This window comes from Gorilla gorilla, chromosome 21 (genome assembly GCF_029281585.2).
Source record: "Gorilla gorilla gorilla isolate KB3781 chromosome 21, NHGRI_mGorGor1-v2.1_pri, whole genome shotgun sequence".
Lineage (NCBI taxonomy): Eukaryota > Metazoa > Chordata > Mammalia > Primates > Hominidae > Gorilla > Gorilla gorilla.
In genome coordinates this window covers 43,922,062-43,947,585 of record NC_073245.2, presented here as the reverse complement: position 1 = coordinate 43,947,585, position 25,524 = coordinate 43,922,062, and the positions used below count along the sequence as shown (strand labels likewise).

Here is a 25,524-nt window from a genome sequence, read left to right as displayed (position 1 = left end):
CCTTCATTTTATGGTTGAGAAAATTGAGGCTCAGAGAAAAGTGATATACCCAGAGCTTCACAGGCTAGTACCAAGAAGAGCTGGGATTCACACTCTACTGTCTTAGTAGTCTGTATTGTCATGATTATTCTTTTTATGTGCATGATAATACTTTCAATTTACCAAACTCCTTTTATAAGTTATTTCCCAGTGAAGTAGGAGAGGTGGGTATGTTCAGCCCTGTTTCCAGAGGGGAAACTAAGATAAGGGGTCTTGTCCCACAGTAAATGGCAGCATCAGACTTAGAATTCATGTTCTGGCTTTTAACGCAGTATTATCAATACTGTCTGCCTCTCCTAAAGCTGGATGTGTGGCTTGGAGCTGTCCTTGGAGTTTCATTTCTTTTGTTAAATCAGCAAATATTGACAAATGCTTTGTAATGTGCTAAATGCTAGTGATACTGTGGATATTGTGGTAACTGAGACTGAGTCCCATCCCTCAATGGTCTGTTTCCATACTCCACACCTTGGGTCTTGCTGGTGTCCCTCTGCCATCTGAATCAGTCTACATGTGCCATCTATCCTTCTCCTCAGCTGCCAGACACACCAGGCAAGATTCATTATAGTTGATATGTATTAATCACCTTCAACACATACACAGACAAAACTCTGGCCTCACATTTGAGACAGCTTGACTCCTTGCTGGTGGCATAACACAAAGCAAATCAGCTTCAAATTCTCATCCATAAGCCTGAGAGAATAATGCCAAGCCACCAGAGTAAGTGAGGCATGAATGAGAAAGTGAAATGTAAGTGTGTTTTTTGGTAATAATAACAGATACTATGGGTTGAGTAGTTACTTGCTCTGTGCCAGGTGCTGTGTTTATCCCCTCGATATAATCATCTTACTTGGTTCTCACAAATGCTCTCCTGTGAAGATGGAGAATCTAGGGTTCAGAGAGGCTCCCTAATGTGTCCACAGTAACAGATCTTCTAAGAGGCAGAGCTGGGTCTTATACTCAGATGTGTCTGATACAAAAGCGTCATTGCTTCTTACAAGCCCAGACTGGCTTATTTTACCCTGACTACCTGGCTCAGGGCCCGCGGTTGGGTGAGGACTCAGCCAGGGCCTGCTCAATGAACATGAAGGGTTGTTATTATTAGATACAGGTTAGGCTACAAAAAAAGTTTCTGCCCCTAAGGAAGCCCACTCATTTGAAGCAGTAGGAATAGACCCCAAACACTTGGTGAATGGCTTGAGGCTGCATTGCTGGGCCCTGGGCCTCTGCCAAATGGGCCAGCTTCCACCATCAGCTACCCAGTTGATTACTGGGCCCAGAGGCCTCCACCCTCAGCCTGTATCATCAACCTGCACCCTTTCCCTAGCCAACTGCATTGCCAATCCAGACTGTCTTCTGCATCAACAGTGGAAAGGTTAGGAAGGAGAGAAGTCACTGACAGCTTAAATAATCATAGCTTTCTCAGCACCGTAGCTTTGTACAATTTCCACTGAGGCCTCAGTTTCCTGGTCTGTAAATGGAGATAATACTAATCTCTTAATGAAGATGATAGTAATCTCTTCCTTATAGGCTTGCTGTTTTTCCTCTGCCTGTATCACTCATCCTATGGATCTGATCAGGGCTCTTTCTCTTCTTATCATTCAGGTATCAACTCAGATATCACCTCCCTAGAGGTCGCCATGTTTACATGTTTACCATCTGTCTCCTGTAGTAAAACATAAGCTCTCAGAGTACAGGGGCTTTATCCTGTCTCTCATCCCCAGCATCTAGCAGAGTGCTTGGTACATAGGAGGCACTTAGCAAATATTTGTTGAATAAGTGACTGTGTAGACCACCTCACACAGTGTCTGATATACTCAGTCAATGTTAGGCATTGTTATGTCTTAAGAAGATGTGGACCATGATGGGTTTAAATAGGTGAAAAGAATGTAACAAGAGCAGGCTGTGGCTGGGCGTGGTGGCTCACACCTGTAACCTCAGCACTTTGGGAGACTGAGGCAGGTGGATCACTTGAGATCAGGAGTTCAAGGCTGGCCTGGCCAATATGACAAAACCTTGTCTCTTCTTTTTTTTTTTTTTTTTTTTTGAGATGGAGTCTTGCTCTTGCTCAGTTGCCCAGGCTGGAGTGCAGTGGCACGATCTCGGCTCACTGCAAGCTCCGCCTCCCAGGTTCATGCCATTCTCCTGCCTCAGCCTCCCAGGTAGCTGGGACTACAGGTGCCCGCCACCACGCCCGGCTAATTTTTTTTGTATTTTTAGTAGAGACGGGGTTTCACCGTGTTAGCCAGGATGGTCTCGATCTCCTGACCTCGTGATCCACCCACCTCAGCCTCCCAAAGCGCTGGGATTACAGGCATGAGCCACCGCACCCGGCTCGTCTCTTCTAAAAATACAAAAATTAGCAGGGCGTGGTGGTGGGCGCCTGTAATCCCAGCTACTTGGGAGGCTGAGTCAGGAGAATCACTTGAGGCTGGGAAATGGAGGTTGCAGTGAGCTGAAATCATGCCATTGCACTCCAGCTTGGGCGACAGAGGGAGACTCTGCCACACACACACACAAGAAAAAGATCAGGCTAGTTACACACGCGTGCACGCGCGCACACACGCACACACACACGAGCAGGCCAGACGGGTAAGAACCACCCAGACAGAACTGGAGGGTGGAGTATGTATGAAGCATTTGAGAGATGATGAGGAGGCAGACTGGCTAGAGCCGAAGATGGTCTGTGTCAGCAATAAAGTTGGTCAGGGAAGAAACCAGGTGGCTGATGACAGAGGCCTCTGGACAGAGGGATGGTTGATGGTAGAGGTGGGCCTAATGGGGAGAGGCCCAGAGCACCTGTGGGATGCAGTTAGGTCTCAGTAACCCCTAACTGAGAAAAAGAATCTCTTGCCAGCCAGGGCTCAGCAGGCAGAGCTGCAGGGAGAGAAAAGCCAGAGGCACCTGCAACCTGCAGATCAGGTAAGCTGCCCTGGTTGTTATTTTGGGACTCAGGGCCAGGTGCAGATTCAAAGGATTGATTGAAGCCTTTTGGCAACTCTGGCCTCAGCAGGGTAAACATCACCTGTCTCCTGCCACCTGCAGTGACAATGCCAGGAAGGGTACCCTAGGTAGGCCCAAAGGGGCCTAACTTTCTTGCTGCCCTGGTGGAGCAAGAAATATCTTCTAGGAGAGGCCAATCCTTCCCTGCCCCACAGCTCCTTCTCTGCAAAGCTCAGGTGGCAATCAGGTACCTCCTGCCCAAGAGGCCCCCATGGTTCTGGCCTAAGGAAGGCAGGGCGGGGCATTGGGAGCCGTTGACAGCTGGGCTCAGCTGGGGGGAGGGGTCAGTTTGGGAGCAGGTGCAGATTTCAGGGAGGGTGGGGCCTAAAGGGAAGTAGGGATCTTGGTAGGCTGCAAAATTTTCCTCCCCATCCCCCAGCCACAGCTGGCTTCTCCAGGAACCTGATGACCTAGTTACAATGCTTAGAAATTGTCAGCTTAGCTTGCAGTTCAGGGCTTTGCCAGTCTCTCCTCTCTGAGGCTTCTTGGGTCCAAAAGGTACCTTGGCATTTCCCCAAGGGGGTTCCATGTGAATGACATACACTGTATCACATGTACAGGCTTCTTGCCCAGGGGAGGAAAGAGCCAGTAAGGCTGCTGCTTCTTCCCTTGTGTGTACCCCCCAACCCCAGGGAGAAAATACTCCCATGCCCTTGCCCCCTTCTGTCTCTCTCTAGAGGGTTGGTGAGTGACAAATGGGAAGTCACAAACTTCTTCCCTTGAGGGTCAACGAAGAGGGCCAGACCCTTGTTGCCCTAAGGATAGACTGAGCACACCTAACCATTCTTTCCTTACCTCCCCATCTCAGTGTGATGTTAAAACCTGATGGAAAGGGGTTAGGAAGACTCTTCTGGGGGCTCTGGAGGCTCCCCACTCTCTCAGGCAGCAGCTGCTCCTGGTATTCCTGGTGTCTGCCTTGCCTCCTTGGGAGAAATTCCATCGTTGTTAAGAGTCAGGTACGAAATTTGACAAACCGTTGTTGAGTTGGTGAGTCTTACTTGCTTAATAGTTATCCTTGGCAAATACTTAATCTTTCCCAGCCTTAGTTTCCTCATGTATGGAAAAGAGGTAACAATATACAGTGCTTTTCTTTTTTCCTTTTTTTTTTTTTTTTGAGACAGAGTTTCGCTCTTGTTGCCCAGGCTGGAGTGCAATGGTGCCACCTCGGCTCACCACAACCTTCGCCTCCCAGGTTCAAGTGATTCTCCTGCCTCAGCCTCCTGAGTAGCTGGGATTACAGGCATGCGCCACCACGCCCAGCTAATTTTGTTTTTTTGGTAGAGACGGGGTTTCTCCATGTTGATCAGGCTGGTCTCGAACTCCTGACCTCAGGTGATCTGTCCGCCTCAGCCTCCCAAACTGCTAGGATTACAGGTGTGAGCCACCATGCCCGGCCTACAGCGCTTTTCTTGAAACACTCTTGAGAGCATGAAAATAGTTGAAAAGATACATGGAGCACTTACCAAGGAGCCCAGCACATAGTAATTACTTAGTATAACAAGCTACTATTATTACTGTTATTGTCACATTGCAATCACTGGTAAACAAATTGTTGTCATTGCTATTGGATCTACTCTCCAGGAGTGAACTTTCAGGCTGACAGAATATGTGGATATCTTTGGACCAAGAGTTTAGAGATTTTAAGGTACCTGAAGCTTGGGGCCTTGGCTCACAACCTTGTCCCCTACCTCCTCTACAAGGCCCAAGTCATACCTTGTACACAGTAGAGGTTTGGCCAGTGTTGTTGACTAGGCGTTTGGCAATGGGGCATATTTTGTTTTATCTTCCCAGGGTCCTCCTTTTTTGTTGACTGAGTGGAAGACTTAATGAGTTAAGTATTTAAAGTGGGTAGGAGCATGCCTGGCACACAGTAGGTGCTTGACACGGGTTTGAATGATTAAACATGGCATTGTGGGAACTCTGGAGTTTTTCCAGGATGGCCCCACTCACTCCTTGTTTGCTCTGTGGCCTCAAGCCTCTTGCCCAAGCTCTGCCTGTTGCCTCATATGTTGAAGAAAGATAACACCCGCCTTGCCTCCCTCATGGGCTAGCAGGGAGGCCCAAAGAGATGATAGATGAAAAAGCACTTTGAGAACTATAAATATTTGGTCTTGTTGCTACTCCTTGACTAAAGTCACAGCCATAGCTGTGTCATTCATTCATTCATTCAGTCAACAAGCATTTTTTGAGTAGAAGAAATATCTTATCACTTAACTGGCTTCATGAATTTGGACAAGTTACTTCCCTCTGTAAACTTGAAGATCTATAAAGTGGAAGTAATACTCATTTCAGAGGGTTGTTGGGAGAAAGACTAAACGAGGTGCTCTGAGCTTACTGAGGATAAAAACTATGTCTTATTCACTCTTAACAGCTACTGCTGGGCCTAGTACTTGGTGGCTGAGTGTTTAGTGACTGGATTAACAAACATTCCTAATAATTAATGGTACATGTAAAGTGCACTTACACATTGCCTAGTGCAGAGTAAAAGCTCAGCAAATGCTGAGTCTTTCCCTTTTCTCTATGAGGCTTGAGGTGCCTTGATTTAGCCATGGGTTGCCTTCTGCAGTCAAAGTACCAGGCAAGGCCAGACTCTGAATATGACTCAGATGGGAAGTAGAAGTGAGTATTAATGCCTGGCTCCAGGTTGTCCTTACCTGCCTAGGCTGGACTTCAGTGCGGGAGTTCTGAACTATCGAGGATCAGTGCTGCTTAAACATAAAATCCAGTGTACTATGGTTCTCACCCCATGCTTATCTCTGATCCAGAACAACTGCCTCTTGTTCTACCCACTCTCCATCTGCTGCTCAGAAGAATTTCCCCTTGCTCACAGCACCCACGTTCAGTTGGAGCCCTAGGGGTTACCATGTCAGGGAAGTCCCAGGGAGTCACTCAGAAATAGCCTCTGGGGCAAGGTCGAGAGAAGGAGCCCAATTCTAAGGCTCAGTGTCTCCTGGGACTGGGTCAAGCAGCAGGTGCACACATGAGACCCAGGGCTGGTGGCTGAGTGATGAAACTGAGAGATGTATAGGGCCAGACAAGAAGTCAACCTAGAGGAAACTGCCTGCCTGTTCATGCAGGTGTTTGGACACCTGGGGGAACTTTCTGGGTCTGATTTAGTGGTGCTAGTGTAGGTTCCATATTAGTATCCCAAGCCCCAGTGAGGGAAACCTTTGGGACTCCCAAGCAAAGCCTGTAGTTGGCACCCAGCACCTTTAAACCCTTCTCAGATCCCTTTAGGGTGAAAGAGAGGTCCCCTCCTCTGGGTTCTACAGCATCTACAGCTGGAAACTCCAGGGACAATGACATAATAACCATAGCTCCCTTTATAAAGTCTCTGCTGTGTGTTAGGCACTGTGCTGGGGCTCTTTATGAAAAGGGGATCATTTTGTTAATTGGAAGTATGGGCTCTGGAATCAGACAGAGTTGAGTTTGAATCTGGTCTCTATTACATATCAGCTGTTAGATCTTGGGTGCATTCCTTTCCATTTCTGAGCCTCAGTCCCCCTATCTGAAAAATGGGGATAATAATAATACTTCATAGGGTTTTTGTAAGGATTTAAGAGCCTTTTGTAAGAATGTATGTAAGATCATATGGTGCCGGTATTAAGGTAATTTTAGTAATATTTAACAATGAGCACTTGCACTTAAGTGTTTTATATGAGATAGTTCATTGAATTCTCAAAATAGTACCACTCAGATAGGTTCTCTTATTATTCCTATAGAGAAGTTAAGAAAGTTGTTCAAAGATGCACAGCGAGTAGGTGGTAAAACCATGATTTGAACCCAGGTAGTCTGGCTCCAAAGCCAACTTGTCCTACCTGGAGAAGGAAGGCCCTAGTAAATGTTGCTGTTATAACTATTGTATCCAGCATTGTAGTTGTCTGTAGTTTTTGGTCTATCCACTGAATTCTGAGCTCAGTGAAGACTAGAAACCCATTTAATCACCTTGCACCCCCAGAGACCAACATAATACTCATAGAACTCATTAATATTTGCTTAATGGCTGAGAATATTCTCTCTTTAGTAATCAATGAGTAACTCTTTATCGACCATTTCCTGTAGGCTAGCTTTGAACTAAATCCTAGGAGGAATGCAAAGTACAGCTATGCCTGTGTAAACGGAAGATTGGGTGTGTGCGTTGAGGGGGTGCATTCCAGAGAGCACTGTGTCATTGGCAGAAACTTCCACACAGGAGGCAGAAACAATACAGGTGGTTTGAGGATGTTTTCCAAGATGGGATTCCCACCCCTCCCTGAGAGAGTCACTTCCTCCATCTCCTGCAGAACAAGGTGACACAGATTCCCTACTCCGGCCAAGGGCAAGGAACCACTCTAAGCTCTTCAGTCACTCTAATCCAGAAACTGTGTCTTTATGGCTCAGGCAACCAGTTCATGGCAGCCTAGAATGACAGGGAAAAAGCTGGGAAGGGACCTTAGAAAATCACTCTTGCCCAATACTCCAGCCAAAGTGGTCTTTTAAAAACCAAGTTCAGGCCGGGCGCGGTGGCTCATGCCTGTAATCGCAGCACTTTGGGAGGCCGAGGTGGGTGGATCATCAGGTCGGGAGTTCAAGACCAGCCTGGCCAAGGTGGTGAAACCCCGTCTCTGCTAAAAATACAAAAATTAGCCGGGCGTGGTGCACGCCTGTAATCCCAGCTACTCAGGAGGCTGAGGCAGAAGAATCGCTTGAACCTGGGAGGCATAGGTTGCAGTGAGCTGAGATCGCGCCACTGCACTCCAGCCTAGGTGACAGAGCGAGACTCCGTCTCAAAAAAAAAAAAAAAAAAGGTTTAGGGCCGGGTGCAGTGGCTCATGCCTGTAATCCCAGCACTTTGGGAGGCCAAGCCGAGTGGATCAACTGAGGTCAGGAGTTTGATACCAGCCTGACCAATATGGTGAAACCCCGTCTCTACTAAAATTACAAAAATTAGCCAGGTGTGGTGGCGTGGGCCTATAGTCCCGGCTACTTGGGAGGCTGAGGCAGGAGAATCGCTTGAACCTGGGAGGCAGAGGTTGCAATGAGCCAAGATTGCACCACTGCACTCCAGCCTGGGTGACAGAGCAATACTCGTCTCAAAAAAAAAAAAAAAAAAAAGCAAGTTCGGGGCTGGGCTCAGTGGCTCATGCCTATAATCCCAGCACTTTGGGAGGCCAGGACAGGCGAATCACCTGAGATCAGGAGTTCCAGACCAGCCTGGCCAACACGGTGAAACCCCATCTCTACTGAAAATAAAAAAATTAGCCGGGTGTGGTGGTGCATGACTGTATTCTCAGCTACTTGGGAGGCTGAGGCAGGAGAATCACTTGAACCCAGGAGGCGGAGTTTGCAGTGAGCCGAGATTGCACCACTGCATGCCAGCCTGGGCAACAGAGTGAAACTCTTGTCTCAAAAAAAAAAAAAACAACAACAACCAAGTTCAGGCCAGGCATGGTGGCTCACACCTGTAATCCCAGCATTTTGGGAGGCCAAGGCAGGTGGATCACCTGAGGTCAGGAGTTCGAGACCAGCCTGGCCAACATGATGCAACCCCGTCTCTACTAAAAATACAAAAAATTAGCCAGGAGCAGTGGCTCACATCTGTAATCCCAGCACATTGGGACGCCAAGGCGGGTGATCACCTGAGGTAATGAGTTCGAGACCAGCCTGACCAACGTGGTGAAACCCCATCTCTACTAAAAATACAAAATTAGCTGGGCATGGTGGCTCATGCCTGTGATACCAGCTACCTGGGAGGCTGAGGCAGGAGAATCACTTGAACCCGGGAGGTGGAGGTTGCAGTGAGCCAAGATTGCACCATTGCACTCCAGCCTGGGCAACAAGAGCGAAACTCTGTCTCAAAAAATTTAATAAAATAAAAACCAAGTTCAGATCTTATTGCATTTTTGTTTACAACCCTCCAAGTGGTCTTCCACTGTAGTTAGAATAAAACCCAGACTTTTTTTTATTTTTTTGAGATGGAGTCTTGCCCTGTCGCCCAGGCTGGAGTGCAGTTAAGTGTCATTTCGGCTCACTGCAACCTCCGCCTCCCGGGTTCAAGCGGTTCTCCTGCCTCAACCTCCTGAGTAGCTGGGATTAAAGGTGCCCACTGGCCGGGCTCGATGGCTCACCCCTGTAATCCCAGCACTTTGGGAGGCTGAGGCGGGTGGATCACCTGAGGTTGGCGGTTCGAGACCAGCCTGACCAACATGGAGAAACCCATCTCTACTAAAAATACAAAATTAGCCAGGCTTGGTGGCACATGCCTGTAATCTCAGCTACTCAGGAGGCTGAGGCAGGAGAATCACTTGAACCCGGGAGGCGGAGGTTGTGTTGAGCCAAGATCGCACCATTGCACTCCACCCTGGGCAACAAGAGCAAAACTCCATCTCAAAAAATAAAAATAAAAAAATAAAGGCACCTGCCATCACGCCCAGCTAATTTTTGTATTTTTAGTAGAGATGGGGTTTCACCATGATGCCCAGGCTGGTCTCGAACTCCTGACCTCGTGATCTGCCCACCTCAGCCTCCCAAAGTGCTGGGATTACAGGTGTGATCCACTGCACCCAGCAAAACCCAGACTTCTTACCAACCTCTGAGGCCTGTGTGATCTGGTCCTGGCTGCCCCTCCATCATTCTGTCTCTCCCTTACTCCACTCAAGCCGCATGGGTTCCTTGCTGCTCCTGGATCCTGGCATAACTTCTTCCTGCCCAAGGGCCTTTGTAGTTGCTCTTTTCTCTGCCTGAAATGTTCTGCCCCTAGTATTTCCTTTCTGAGTCCTACATTTGGTTCAGCTTGCTGGTCACCTCCTCTGAGAGACTTTCCTTGACCTTCAGTTTAAAGTAGCCATGCTATTTCTAAATCCCTCTCCAGTCTTCTTGTAGTTTTGTCATAGCAACAACCTCTACCTGGAATTTTCTTTTTGTTTGTGTACTTGTTTTTGTCTGTCTCTTCTATTAGAATATAAACCCCATGATTATAGGGCGTTTGGTTTGTTCATCATTGTATCTCCAGTGTCTGCAGCTGTTCTTTGCAGGTAGTAAACATTCAGTGAATACTTTTTGAATAAATGATTAAACAAATGAACAAAACCTAAGACATGAAAAAACTGAGGCCCAGAGAAGAGAAGCTAATGAGAATTAATAGTGTTCTTTCATCCTACTTTTGAATGCTCATTAAGTGCCAAGCACTGTATTCAGTGATTTACATGCATTATTTTTGCCACTTATTCTTAATTGTTATAATGAGTTGTTTGGAACATCATTTTTTATATATACCACTGTACCACTTAAAAGAAAACTGGACCAATCTTATTTTTTATTGGAACCTTGCTCTGTTTTACAAAGAGTTGGAAGCAACTTAGGAAAATTCATACAACCAAAAGGATAATGTAGCTAAGGGAGTCGGGTGAAATGAAAATATGGGTAAGAAGACGAGCCAAAAGTAAAATTAGTTCACACAAATGTATGTTACAAAAGTCCTTTGAACTGAGCAGTTTTTCTGCCATTCTTTATAACTAAATATTGCCCAGATTCATTTAAAATGATGGTTTTTAAAAAATCTAATCACAGGCCGGGCGTGGTGGCTCACGCCTGTAATCCCAGCACTTTGGGAGGGCAAGGCGGGCAGATCATGAGGTGAGGAGATCAAGACCGTCTTGGCCAGCGTGGTGAAACCCTGTCTCTACTAAAATACAAAAAATTAGCCAGGTGTGGTGGCGTGTGCCTGTAATCCCAGCTACTCAGGAGGCTGAGGCAGGAGAATCGCTTGAACCCAGGAGGCGGAGGTTGCAGTGAGCTGAGATCACACCACTGCACTCCGTCTCCAAAAAAAAAAAATCTAATTACATAGATGACCTTGGGATTGTCCCAGACTGCACCTGATAGTCTAGGATTTGCTGGCTCCCTTCCTGCCTCATCAGCTGGGCTCCTGGATTGAGGCAGCACGATCTCCTCTTTTTGCCAAAGGGGCTGGTCCAGCAGGGAGGAGCCTAGACCCCTCTCCAGTCCTCTCTGGACCTAGCTAACTTTGTTTCAAGGAGTCTTTTCTGTAGAAGGTTTATTAATTGAGATATTGCCATTGGAAACCCAGTTCTGCTCTCAAGATACTTCCAGTTGAATTAGAGAGAAAAGACATAATATACATGAAAGGAGATCTTGTAAAAGCCAACAATAAATGCTAAATGCCAAATGAGGGAAGGACTTCACAGAAGAGGTGAGGTTTACACCGAGCCTTACCACAAAGCAGGGAAAAGAGGGGCTGTAGCTCCCAGTAGGAGAGTCAACGTGGGTTAAGATTTGCAGGCTGAGACCAACTCTCAAGGAGAGACCCGTGGGCAGTGGCAGTCAAATTTTAGGCATATGTGGAGGGGTCTCTTTCATTAGGTAATAAAGCCAAAAAGGTCAGCTAGAACCAGGTTTGTAGGATCTTCAAGTGCCAGGGGGAGGATTCCAAGGCCCTCCTTGGCAGCCCTGGTATCCCAATAGATAGGTCGTGCCCAGGGACTAATGCCCATGCTGGCCACTGGTTGAGCTGCTGATTCCCAGGTGGCAATGGCAGCTTCTGAAATGGGAGCCAGAGCCTTCAACTAATAGTGAGGGGAGGAGTTAAGTGTGGGGCCATTGTCAGTTTAGCTTTTGGCCATCCCAGGTGCTATTCATTTGGCGATTTGGCAAATGTTTATTGAGCACCAACTATGTGCCAGGCCCTGTGCTACGTGCTGAAGATGCTAAGATAAACAAGATAAGGTCAAGGACATTGCTCTTGTAGAACTCTTACTTTAATGGGAGAGACAGCTAGCCCAAGAAACAAACAAGATTATTTCAGGGATTGGGTTAAATGCTGTACAGAAAATGAAACTGAGTAATGGAATATCTAGGGAAGCAACTATATGCATGGGCCAACTCAGTTACTCAGCTTTGACACTGTTGGGTCTAGTTGGTACCTTTGTTTCCTTTTGTGTTATAGATGGAGGTGATCTTTCAAATCTCCTCTGCAGAGATCCAATGGGATAATGGTGACTACCATTTATTGAGCACCTAGCCCATGTCAGGTACTCTACATGCATTTTCTCATTGAATTCCCTCACCTAGACTGTGTGGTAAATGGTCCATTAGCCCTACTTTCTTTTCCAGTAAAGAAACTAAGGTTTGGATAAGTGAAGTTGCATGCCAGGGTCCTGCAGCTTTACATGGTGAATCCTGGATTTGGACCTAGATTGGGCTGGCTCTAAAGCCAGGCTTCTTTCCCCTGCTCCAGTCTTGGAATAAATGAAGGATTGTTGGTTCAGGATGTGCAGAAAGCTGCTTAGCAAAAGGAGAGTTGGAGAAGCATCTTGGTTTGAGGGTCTTGAAGGACACCTACTGTACTCCCAGCTGAGAGGACTCTTTCTCCTCATCTTCAGGAGGATGCCTCCAGAGCCTGGGGTTACTGTAGGCCTTTGCCAGAGGCATGTTCGGACTTAGCCAGCTGAGTATCCCGTTTCCTGCTTTTACCATCTCAGCTGCTGGTCAGGAGGTTTGGGAAGGTGACATCATCTAGCTGAATCAGCTGCTGCTTCTAGATACATTACTGGAACTGAAAGTCATTACCCCTTCCTTCCTGCTCTGCAAGTCTCTTCAGAATGAGGCTGGAGTATGGGTGTTCCACCTGTCTGCAGGGTCATGACTGGAATGGTACTTGCTGCTTTTAAAGAGCTAAAAGGTTTTTAAAAGCTTGTTCATGGGAAAAGCTTTCCTCAAGGCTTCTCAAGCTAAGGGAACAGAGCGTCCTTGAGAGGCAGGAGGATTCACAGGAAGGCCCTCCCCGACTCCCTCTTGTCCACCTACATTTAGCCATATGACCCTTCTGATCTCCTTTGCCTAAGTCCGAGGCTTAGGCCTAGCACTGTAGGATGGGTAAATGAAACGTTATTTGTGGACTTTTTGACCTTAAGACTTTTAGAGTCTGGTCAAGGGGACAAAAAAAAAACTGCTTACATTTCAGAGCAGACCAGCCACCACACTATTGGAGATATATTGGAGATCTCCCCTTGACTCACTAATTGAAAAGCAAAAAAGGGCAGGTGTGGTGGCTCATGCCTGTAATCTGAGCACTTCAGGAGGCTGAGGCAGGCAGATTGCTTGAGCTTAGGAGTTTGAGACCAGCCTGGGCAACATGGCGAAACTCTGTCTCTAAAAAAAAATACAAAAATTAGCCGGGGGTGTTTTGCAGCTGTATTCCCAGCTACTCGGGAGGCTGAGATGGGAGAAACACTTGAGTCCAGGAGGTCAAGGTTGCAGTGAGCCATGTTCACACCACTATACCCCAGCCTAGGTGACAAAGTGAGACCGTCTCCAAAAAAAAAAAAGAAGGAAAATCTACTGGGTCCAGTAGCTCATGCCTGTAATCCCAAAACTTTGGGAGTCTGAGGTGGGAGGATCACTTGAGCCCAGGAATTCAACATCAGCCTGAGCAGTACAGTGAGACCTCCATCTCTACAAAAAATTTGTCAGGCATGGTGGCACACGCCAATAATCTTGGCTACTCAGGAGGCTAAGGTGGGAGGATCACTTGAGCCTGGGAGTTCATGGCTGCAGTGAGCTATGAACACATCTCACAGAACTCCAACCTGGGCGACAGAGCAAAATCCTGTCTCAGAAAAAAGAGTCATTGGAGGGTTTTGAACCAAGAAATGACAGTCCGACATACATTTTTAAAGGATCACCAGGCTGGGCACGATGGTTCACGCCTGTAATCCCAGCACTTTGGGAGGCCGAGGCAGGCAGATCACTTGAGGTCAGAAGTTTAAGACTAGCCTGGCCAACATGGTGAAACCCCATCTCTACTAAAAATACAAAAATTAGCCAGGCATGATGGCGTGTGCCTATCATCCCAGTTACTCAGGAGGCTGAGGCAGGAAAACTGCTTGAGCCTGGGAGGTGGAGATTGCAGTGAGCTGAGATTGTGCCACTGCACTCCAGCCTGGGCAACAAAGCGAGACTCCGTCTCAAAAAAAAAAAAAAAAACAGCAACAGCACATGCTGAGGATTCTGTTCAGTGGTTTCCACTTATCAGTATAGCACCTCATTAATCCTCCCAACAGTTTTATGAGGTATGCTCTAGTGGTATCCACATTCTACAGAGAAGAAAACTGAGACTTTGAGAGGTAAAGTCACCTGTTAGGCCGGGCACAGTGGCTCACGCCTGTAATCCCAGCACTTTGGGAGGACGAGGTGGGCAGATCATGAGGTCAGGAGTTTGAGACCATCCTGGCTAACACGGTGAAACCCCGTCTCTACTAAAAATACAAAAAATTAGCCGGGCGTGGTGGTGGGCACCTGCAGTCCCAGCTACTTGGGAGGCTGAGGCAGGAGAATGGCATGAACCCAGGAGGTAGAGGTTGCAGTGAGTCAAGATCGTGCCACTGCACTCCAGCCTGGGTGACAGAGCGAGACTCCGTCTAAAAAAAAAAAAAAAAAAAAAAAGTCACCTGTTAAAGATTACACAGCAAACTGCCAGCATCCAAAGCCTGTCCTCTTCCCTCTTCCATTTGAATAGGCTCCTTCCAGCCAACATTCATGTATATTCTATCCAGGCTCCAAAGTCCAGTACCAAGCCAGTCTTTTCCAGGAAGCCTTCCCCAAGCTTATCTAATGGCCTGTCCCTCTATTGAGAGCTGATCTACAGAGCTACCATCCATTGAGCACTCCATGGGTGCTAAGTATACTGCTGAATGATTTAAATATGTTATCTCATGTAATATTCCAAGGAGCCATATGCCCTGTGACATCCATTTTACATGTGAAAATAGTGAAGCTAAAATATAGGCACATGCCATCATGCCTAGCTAATTTTTTTTTTTTTTTTTGAGATAGAGTCTTGCTCTGTTGCCCAGGCTGGAGTGGCTTGATCTCGGCTCACTGCAGCCTCCGCCTCCTGGGTTCAAGTGATTCTCCTGCCTCAGCCTCCCGAGTAGCTGGGATTACAGTCACCCACCACCATGCCCAGCTAATTTTTGTATTTTTGGTAGAGACAGAGTTTGACCACGTTGGCCAGGCTCGTCTCGAACTCCTGACCTCAGATGATCCACCCGCCTCGGCTTCCCAAAGTGCTAGGATTACAGGTGTGAGCCACCACACCCGGCCGACTAGCTTATTTTTAAATTTTTAGTTGAGACAAGGTCTCACTGTGTTGTCCAGACTGGTCTCGAACTCCTGGACTCAAGCAGTCCTCCCACCTTGACGTCCCAAAGTGCTGCGATTACAGGCGTTAGCCAGCAGTGTCTGGCCTCTAATGACGCTTTATTCATGAGAATAAATGCCAAAATGTATACAGTGCATGGGCATATGACTGGGAGACCTTGGTAGGCCAGCAGTGGCAAGGACAGTCACCTAGAAGTAAGTGCCCTAGAGAACACCGAACCTGGGTTTCAACTGCCCAGGCTTACTCCTTCTCAAAACCAGCCCTGTTCCAGCTTTGTGTCCCTGTGTGTTTGCATGGGTGCAGGCACAAGTAGATGACACAGTGGTGATGCTATGCACCCAGGACATTTCATAATAGGGAAGGACGTTGACCACTGTCATGGGGTACCAAAGGTCATCAGGACTGTGAAAGCCAAGGACACTCAGGCAGCCTTACTCCCCTTTGAGTCTGAGTCATTTCCTGAGGGATATTGGTCATTCATTCATTTGTTCATTAACAAGTATTTATTGCATTCCTGTCATATATCAGGGACTGAGCTAAAGGTTGGACATACAGTCTGAACAAACCAAAGTCCCTATTCTCACCCAGTGGACATTCCAAGGTGGGTGACAGATTTTAAGTAAATTAACATGTCAGGGCTAGGCATGGTGGCTCTCGCCTTTAATTCTAGCACTTTGGGAAGCTGAAGTGGGAGTATTGCTTGAGCCCAGGAGTTCGAGACCAACCTGGGCAACATAGTGACACCCCACCTCTAAAAAATAAATAACATGTGAGGTAGTATTTAGTGCTATAGGGAAAAATAAAGCAGAGAAAAGGGATTAGGGATGGGAAAAGGAAGGGTAGGGTAGTTAGGAAGGCCTCTCTGATAAAGTGACATTGGATCTGAATGCAGTGAGGGCATGAGCTGTGCGGTTATATGGGGGAATAGTGTTGTAGGCATAGAGAACAGCAAGCCGTAAAACAAAAAAAAAGCCAGATGCAGTGGCTCACGCCTATAATCCCAACACTTTGGGAGGCCAAGGCAGGAGGATCACTTGATGCTGAGAGTTTGAGATCAGCCAGAGCGACAAAGCCAGAGTTTAGTTGGGCATAGTGGTGCATGTCTGTAGTCCTAGCTAGCTACTGGGGACACTGAGGCAGGAAGATGGCTTAAATGCAGGAGTTTGAGGCTGCAGTGGGCTATGATCCTGTCCCTCCACTCTAGTCTGGCTGACAGAGCAAGACCTTGTTTCAAAAAAATTAAAAAATAAAGCAAGTACAAAAAAAGACTCCCCAACATATTTAAAGTACAGCAAGGTGGCCAGTATGGCCAGAGTAGAGTAAGCCAGTGGTAGGAATCAGGTCTGAGACGTCACCAAGGGCCAGGTCTTGTAGGGCCACATGGGACCTTGCTTTAAGGGCAGTGGAAAGGCATGGAGGATTTTTAAGCAAAGAAGTGACAGGTTTTAGAAGGATCTCTCTGATGTGGAGAACAAACTCTATGGGTAAGAGTGGGAGCAGGAGACCAGTGAGAAGCCAGGTGGGTGATAACAGCAGTTTATACCAGGGTGGATGGGTGGTGGAAGTGGCGAGCAGTGGTCAGAGCTTCAATATAATTTGAAGGTTGGACCAACTGGATTTGCTGATGTTTGCTGGATAAGAGGTGAGAGAGAGAGGAGTCCAGGTTTTTGGCTTAAGAAACTGGAAAGTCCTTACTGCCGTTTAATAAGGGGAAGATGCCTTGGCTGATAGTGATTTCCTGCTAGGGCTGTGGAGTTGAACTGCCTGCATTCAAGTCCTAGTTTGCTTACTGTTTTGTTTTTGTTGTTGTTTTGAGATGAGGTCTCACTATGTTGCCTGTGCTTGTCTCGAACTCCTGGGCTCAAGTGATCCTCCCACCTCTATCTTCCTGGGATTATAGGTACACCACCAGGCCCTGCTTACTGTTTGACTTTGAGCAAGTATTTGACTTTGCCAAGCCTTAGTTTCCTTCAATGTAAGCCTACTGTCTAGATGATAGGCAGTTGGGTGCTGTGAAAACTAAATGGGGGTAATTTGTATGAAGGGCTTAGGACAATGCCTGGCATATGGTAAACCTTCAGTAAGAGTTAGCTCTAATCCTTATTACTATTGTTGGAAGACAAGAAGTCCCAGGGCCTCAAGGTCCTCTGGAAAGCAGGCAGCAGGTCGCACTCCACCTCCACCACCCCCTCAAGGAGCCCACCCTCCAAGAGGCAGCTCAGACACCATCTGTCCAGCAGAGAAAAGCCACAGGGAGACAGCTTTCGGGGAGCATTAGATAGATGAGCCCTTCCCAAGAAACCTAATCTCATTCTCAGCAGGTGCTAATCCCACCACCCTCCCTTGGTATCTGAGCCCAGCCCACCCACTTCCTTCCCCACCCCCATCCTGTGTCCTAGACCAGCTCCAAGCTGCCACCAGCAAACTTCCTTACCAGATGGAGGGGCTCTGACAGAAGCCCACCACCCATCTGACTGGGCCCAGCCTCTCACATGTATCAGGTCACCAAGGGCTACAGGTGCCACCTGTCCAGAAGCCCCCCCTACAGGTGCCAGTTCCTGGGCGTGGTGCTTGATCCAGGCTGGAGCCAGGAACTCCCACTGTGCCCCAGCTGCTGCCTGCCCTCCCACCCACAGGCAGAGAAACAGGCTTAACCCTTTGGACACTGCATATGTTGAGTTAGTTGTTACAGTTCTGGCTCAGAGTATTGCACTGTTTCAGTACACTTTTTTTTTTTTTTAAGAAATTTATCATAAATACAACAGAGAATATCTAATGCATATGTACAATTTTAAAAATAGGAAAATCATCACCTGTAAACTCATCACCCAGATTAATTAATAATCAAACATATGTTTGCCTTGCATGATGGCTTATGCCTGTAATCCCAGCACTTGGGAGGCTGAGGTAGGAGGAATGCTTGAGGCCAGAAGTTTGAGACTAGCCTGGGCAACATAGTGAGACCACCATCTCTACAAAAACTAAAATTAAAAAATAGCTGGGCGTGGTGGTGCACGCCTATAACTCCAGCTACTCAGAAGGTTAAGTTGGGGATCACCTGAGCCCAGGAGTTTAAGGCTGCAGTAAGCTATGATCGTGCCACTGTTCTCCAGTGTGGGCAACAGAGGGAGACCTTGTCTCTAAAAACAAACAAAAATAAACGTGAGTACCTTAGAGCCCCCTGTGTATCCCCTCCCCAATCACAGCTACCCCACCATCCATACTCCTGAGTTCTGTGTTTTCTTTTGTGGTATCTTACCATGTCAACCAGGCTAGAGTGCAGTGGCATGATCATACCTCACTTCAGCCTCAAACCTCTGGGCTCAAGTGATCCTCCTGCCTCAGCCTGCCAAGTAGCTAATTTTTTAATTATTATTATTATTTTTTTTTAGAGATGGGATCTCACTATGTTGCTTGGGCTGGTCTAGAACTCCTGGCCTCAAGCGATCCTCCTACCTCAGCTTCTCAAAGCACTGGGATTACAGGTGTGAGCCACCACACCTGGCTACCTTTTTTTTTTTTTTTTTTTTTAAGTTTTACTATATATATGTAGGTATATATTCCTAAACAATATAGGATATTCTTCTACATGCTTTTTTTTGTTTTTGTTTTTGTTTTTTTTTGAGACAGTCCCACTTTCTCGCCCAGGCTGGAGTGCTATGGTGCGACCTCAGCTCACTGCAACCTCTGCCTCCTGGGTTCAAGCGGTTCTTCTGCCTCAGTCTCCAGAGTAGCTGGACTACAGGCGCACGCCACCACACCTGACTAATTTTTTTTTTTTAAGACCGAGTCTCACTCTGTCGCCCAGGCTGTAGTGTAGTGTGGTGCAATCTCGGCTTACTGCAACCTCTGCCACCCGGGTTAAAGTGATTCTCTTGCCTCAGATTCCCGAGTAGATGGGATTACAGGCACCTGCCACTGCGCCTGGCTAATTTTTGTAGTTTTAGTAGAGATGGGGTTTCACCATCTTGGCCAGGCTGGTCTTGAACTCCTGACCTCGTGATCCACCAGCCTCGGCCTCCCAAAGTGCTGGGATTACAGCTGTGAGCCACTGCGCCCAGCCCTAAGTTTTGTATTATTAGTAGAGATGGGGTTTCACCACATTGGCCAGGCTGGTCTCAAACTCCTGACCTCGTGATCCGCCTGCCTCAGCCTCCCAAAGTGCTGGGATTACAGGTGTGAGCCACTGCGCCCAGCCTGTGCATACTTTTAAACTTCATTTAGGTATTATGCTGTGTTTATCATCTGCGGTTTCCTTTTTTCATTCAAGGTTGAGATCCATCCATGTTACTTGCATAGCATAATTTGTTCATTTTCGTATCCATTTATATGATCATGTCTCAAGCTGTGTATCCATTCTGCTATCAGTGGTTATTTGGGTTGTTCCCTTGTTTTTGCTGTTTCAGACAATGCTGTTATGAAAACTGTTTGTGTCTCCTGCACATGCACATGTTCAAGAGCTTCTCCCAGGCAGTGGTTCCCAAACTTTAGCTGCCCATCAGAATCACCTGGAAGGTTTGTTAAACCTCAGATTGCTGGGCTCCACCCCCAAAGTGTTTGATTGTGTATGTCAGGGTTGGGGCCCTCAGAATTTGCACTTCTAACAACTTCTCAGCTGATGCTGCCACTCTTGGTCCTGGGAACTCACTGAGAATCGTTGTAGGGTTTACACAGAAGTGGAATTGCTTGATCAGAAGGTAATGGCAGATTGTTTTCCTGTGTTTGTGTGAATTTACACAGCCACCAACAGCATATGGGTTTTCCATTACTTTACCTCTTTGTTAATACTTGATATGGTCAGACTTAAATTTTTATGGAGCTGGTGGGTGTGAGATGGTATCTTGCGGTTTTAATTTGCATTTCTCAGATTACAAGTGGGGCTGTGAATCTTTTCTTACATCTGTTGGCCATTCATGTTTCCTCTTTGTAAAATGTTCAAGTCCTTGCTCCATTTCCTTTTGATTTGACTTTTTCTTATGGGTTTGTAGGCTTTTTAAATATATTTTGAATACTAATACTTTGTCTATGCATGTTACAAATATAGTCTTTCAGTTCTTCTGCCTCAGCCTCTTGAGTAGCTGGGATTAATTTGTTCACCGGGCGCCACCGCACCCAGCCTGTTTTATTTTATTTTATTTTATTTTATTTTATTTTATTTTATTTTATTTTATTTTATTTTATTTTTTATTTTGAGATAGAGTCTCGCTCTGTTACCCAGGCTGGAGTACAGTGGCACAGTCTTGGCTCATTGCAACCTCCGCCTCCCAGGTTCAAATGATTCTCCTGCCTCAGCCTTTCGAGAAGCTGGAATTACAGGCATGCACTACCACACCCAGCTAATTTTTGTATTTTTAGTAGAGACGGAGTTTCAACATGTTGGCCAGGCTGGTCTCCAACTCCTGACCTCAAGTGAGCCTCCATGCCCGGCCTCCATAGGGTGTTAAAGGCTGTAAATTTGAATTATTTATGACTTAAGTTGTACCTAGAGCTTATTGTATATACTGTATTAATATTTCTTTTTTCTTTTTTTTTTTGAGACAGAGTCTCGCCCTGTTGCCCAGGCTGGAGTGCAATGGCATGATCTCAGCTCACTGCAACCTCTGCCTCCCGGGTTCAAGCGATTCTCCTGCCTCAGCCTCCCAAGTTAGCTGGGATTACAGGCGTATGCCACCATGCCTGGCTAATTTTTTTTATATTTTTAGTAGAGACGGGGTTTCACCATGTTGGCCAGGCTGGTCTCAAATGCCTGACCTCAGGTGAGCCACCCACCTCGGCCTCCCAAAGTGCTGGGATTACAGGCCTGAGCCACTGTGCCTGGCCTACTGTATTAATATTTCATAATGAACAAAGGTACCCTCTTTGGGAAAAAGTTGGGGCTTTTTTTCCTTTTTTCTTTTTTAACTTTTCAATTGATTCTCAAAGCCAGCATGTGGGAGAGAGTTTATCAAAACAGCCAGGCATCATGGCGCACGCCTGTAATCCCAGCTCCTTGGGAAGCTGAGACATGAGAATCGCTTGAACCCAGGAGACGGAGATTGCAGTGAGCTGAGATCATGCCATTGCATTCCAGCCTGGGCAACAGAGTGAGACTCTGTCTGCAAAAAAAAAAGAAATACATACTGACCTGTGTGTGGGATTTGCTTCAAAATACTACTGGAGTGAGAGATAGTGGTTGGGGAACAGATGAAATCAGATTGGCACCAAGTTGGTACTTGTTGAAGCTGAATGATGGGTTCGTTTTATTCTGTCTACTTTTGTACATGATTAAATATTATCATAAGAATAAGTTTAAAATTGGCCAGGTGCAGTGACTCACACCTGTAATCCCAGCAGTTTGGGAGGCCGAGGTGGAAGGATGGCTTGAGCCCAGGAGTTGGAGACCAGCCTGGACAACATAGTGAGACCCTGTGTCTCTCAAAAAAAAAAAAAAAATTAGTCGTTTGCAGTGGTACACACCTGTAGTCCTAGCTTCCTAGCTACTTGGGAAGCTAAAATAGGAGAATCTCTTCAGTCCGGGAGGTTGAAGCTGCACTGAGTCATGATTATGCCACTGCACTCCAGCCTGGATGAGAGTGAGACCCTGTCACAGGGGGGAAAAAAAAGTTAAAAATATCCAAGGACTATTTCCAGGGCTACTTGTGAGGTAGCACATCTTTTCTTTTTTTCTTTTTTGAGACGGAGTTTCGCTCTTGTTGCCCAGGCTGGAGTGCAATAGCGCGATCTCCAGCTCACTGCAACCTCCACCTCCTGGGTTCAAGCAATTCTGCCTCAGCCTCCCGAGCAGCTGGGATTACAGGCATGTGCCACCACACCCAGCTAATTTTTTGTATTTTTAGCAGAGACAGGATTTCTCCATGTTGGTCAGGGTGGTCTCGAACTCCCAACCTCAAGTGATCCGCCCGCCTCAGCCTCCCAAAATGCTGGGATTACAGGCGTGCGCCACCGCGCCTGGCAGAACATCTTTTCTTAACGTTTTGTTAGCCATTTGTATTCTTCAGAGCCAATTTAGTCTCCATCTACTTTCAGGAGTTCCTGATAAAGTGGTCTTAGCAGGCATGGAAGAGACTGATTTTAAAGAAAACAGGAGAGGGAGTGGTAAGGAAAGACTGGGGAGGGGATTTTCAGGCCGTTGCCAGCCCTTCTCCTAGAGCCTGACTACTACTGCCTCTAGGATTAAGTTTCCTACCTTCCCTTGTTTCTTCCAGGACCACCATGGGATAATTTTTATTTTCTTCCTTTCTTTTTTTTTTTTTTTCTTTTTTTTGTAGAGACGGGATCTCACTATGTCTCCCAGGCTGGTTTCGAACTCCCGGTCTCAAGCAATCCACCCGCCTCAGCCTCCTGAAGTGTTAGTAGGATTACAGGCATAAGCCGCTGCACCCAGCTGTCTTTCTTCCTCCCCTCCCTCTTCCCTCCCCTCCCCTCCCCTCCCTCTTCCCTCCCCTCCCCTCCCCTCCCTCTCCCCTCCCCTCCCTCTCCCCTCCCCTCCCTCTCCCCTCCCCTCCCCCTCCCCACCCCTCCCCTCCCTCTCCCCGCCCCTCCCCTCCCTCTCCCCTCCCCTCCCTCTCCACTCCCCGCCCCTCCCTGTCCCCTTCCCCTCCCCTCCCCTTCCCTTCCCCTCCCCTCCCCTTCCCTTCCCCTCCCCTTCCCCTCCCCTCTCCTACCCTTCCCCTCCCCTACCCTAACCTTCCCCTCCCCTACCCTTCCCTTCCCCTCCCCTTCCCCTCCCCTCCTCTCCCCTTCCCCTCCCCTCCTCTCCCCTTCCCCTCCCCTCCCCTTCCCCTCCCCTCCCCTACCCTTCTCCTCCCCTCCCCTACCCTTTCCTCCCTTTCCCTTCCCCTTTCTTCCTTTCCTTTTCTTCTTTAATTATAGAGACAGGGTCTTGCCACATTGCCCAGGCTAGTCCTGAACTCCTGGCCTCAAGCATTCCTCCTGCCTCGGCTTCCCAAAGTGCTGAGATTACAGGCATGAGCCACTGTGTCCAGCCAATTTTTATTTTAATGGTATTCTTCTTTCCCTATTAATTTGCCTGGACAGACTTAACCCAGAGGATAGAGGAACCTCATCATGGATCCTGGTCCGCTTTTAGCTTAACAGCATCCAAAGACAAAGGGTCAGAGATGGTAGCAACCCTAGTGTGGTTGATTACACAGTAGTGGTGTTATTTTGTTGTCATAGGATGCAAATATCAAAGTTGTATCTCTTAAGATCTTTCTGTGTCAGTACATAAAAGCTTTCTCAGTCTTTTTAATGCTGCATAGTATTCTACACAGGGCACTATTCTATACTTTAACCAGTTCCCATTGGTAGACACTTTTTCTTCCAGTCTTTTGCAGTTATAATAGTGACACTCAATGAATAGCCCTGTATATTTGTCATTTGGCCCATATATGAATACAGTATATCTGGGGGGGGATGAATCCCTAAAAGTGGAATTACTGGGGCCAAGGTTATGTGTACTTGAGATTTTAATAGGGATAGTTAGCCTGGGCCCACAGCAGTGGGTACCAGTTTACAGGAGAATCTTTTTTCTTAACACCCTTCCACCCAAGTGGAGAGTTTGGTTCAGCACATATCTTTTTCTTTTTCTTTCTTTTCTTTTCTTTTCTTTTTCTTTTCTTTCTTTTTTTTTTTTTTTCTGGAGACAGAGTCTTGCTCTGTCACCCAGGCTGGAATGCAATGGCACGATCTTGGCTCACTGCAACCTCCACCTCCTGGGTTTAAGCAATTCTTCTGCCTCAGCCTCCCAAGTAGCTGGGACTACAGGTGCCCACCACCTTGCTGGGCTAATTTTTGTATTTGTAGTAGAGACAGGGTTTTGCTATGTTCGCCAGGCTGGTCTCAAACTCCAGACCTCAGGTGATCCACCCACCTCAGCCTATCAAATTGCTGGGATTTACAGGTGTGAGCCACCGCGCCGGCCATCAGCACATTTCTTGAGTGCCTTCCTGTACCTGGCCCTGGATATAAGATAAACACTTTCATGTATCAAGTGAAATTGTTACTATTTGCCAGGCACCAGCACATTATCTGATAATCCTCATAACTACTCAAAGAGGAAGGCTTTTAGATGAGATAAGTGAAGCTCAGAAGGGTTAAATAGGGTGCCATGGTCATGGTCCAGCTATTAAGTGGCAGAGCTAGGATTAAGCCCAGGTTTCAATCCTCTGACGCCTGTGCTCTTACAGTACACCCTTACCTGCCTCTCAGGAGGAAGAACATATGGTCTTATTGTCTAATACAGATAAGGAATCAGGCTCAGAGAGGGTAACTGGCCACCAAACAGCCAGCCTGGAAGCTGTGAGGAACCCACATATGTCTGATCAGAGGCCTCTGGTCTACACTGAGCTGCCTGCCTCCCTCCCAGGGAAAGAGTTTGAGAATTTTCTTTTTTTTTTTTTTTTTTTTTTGAGACAGAGTCTCTTTCTGTCGCCAAGCTGGAGGAGTGGAGTGGCAATCTTGGCTCACTGCAACCTCCGACTCCCGGGTTCAAGCGATTCTCCTGCCTCAGCCTCCTGAGTAGCTGGGATTACAGGCGCATGCCACCACACCCAGCTAATTTTTTTTGTATTTTTAGTAGAGAAGGGGTTTCACCGTGTTTGCCAGAATGGTCTCGATCTCCTGACCTCGTTATCCTCCTGTGTCGGCCTCCCAAAGTGCTGGGATTACAGGCGTGAGCCACCGCGCCCGACCGAGAATTTTCTCCGTTTGGAGCTTCACTTGCTATAGAGAGCCTCAAGTCACTGGTTCTCAGTGTGCATCTGTTGGCCATCAGAGGGTCCTTTAGGGATGACCCATCTGTGCTTAATTTACTAATGACAGTATAGTTGCTGCTATTTATTGAGTGCCTGCCATGTGCAAGATGCTGTAAGGTACAGTGTAGTTTGTTTTGTTTTGTTTTGTTTTTGTAGAGATGGAGGTCTTGTCTTGACCAGGTTGGTCTCAAACTCCTGACTTCATATGATCCTCCCTCCTGGACCTCCCAAAGTTCTGGGATTACAGGTGTGAGCCACCACCCTCGGCCAGTGTAGTATTTTTAATCTTCACAATAATCCTTCTTGGGAAACATGTTATTGTCCTCATTGTCCAGATTAGAAAACTGAGTGTAAAGTAAGTTAAATTATAGTCCTAAGGTTGAATGCTAATAAAGACAGAATACAAGTCCAATATATTGGACTCAAAAGCCCTCACTTAACTATGGTCTCCATGGGCTTCCCTTGGCTCTCTCTGCCTTTTTTTATTTTTTCTTATTGCTTGAGGCCCTTTCTGGAAGGTAAGTCTGGATTATCTACTTCACACTGTTTTAGAGAAGACTTGTGGTTTCC

General features: G+C 47.0%; 1 protein-coding gene across 15 annotated transcripts in view; it reads left to right on the top strand.

Annotated features, from left to right (window-relative positions):
- Window positions 1-25,524, top strand: part of BCL2L1 (BCL2 like 1) — a 60,072-nt gene that overhangs the window by 12,031 nt on the left and 22,517 nt on the right. The window lies entirely within an intron of this gene.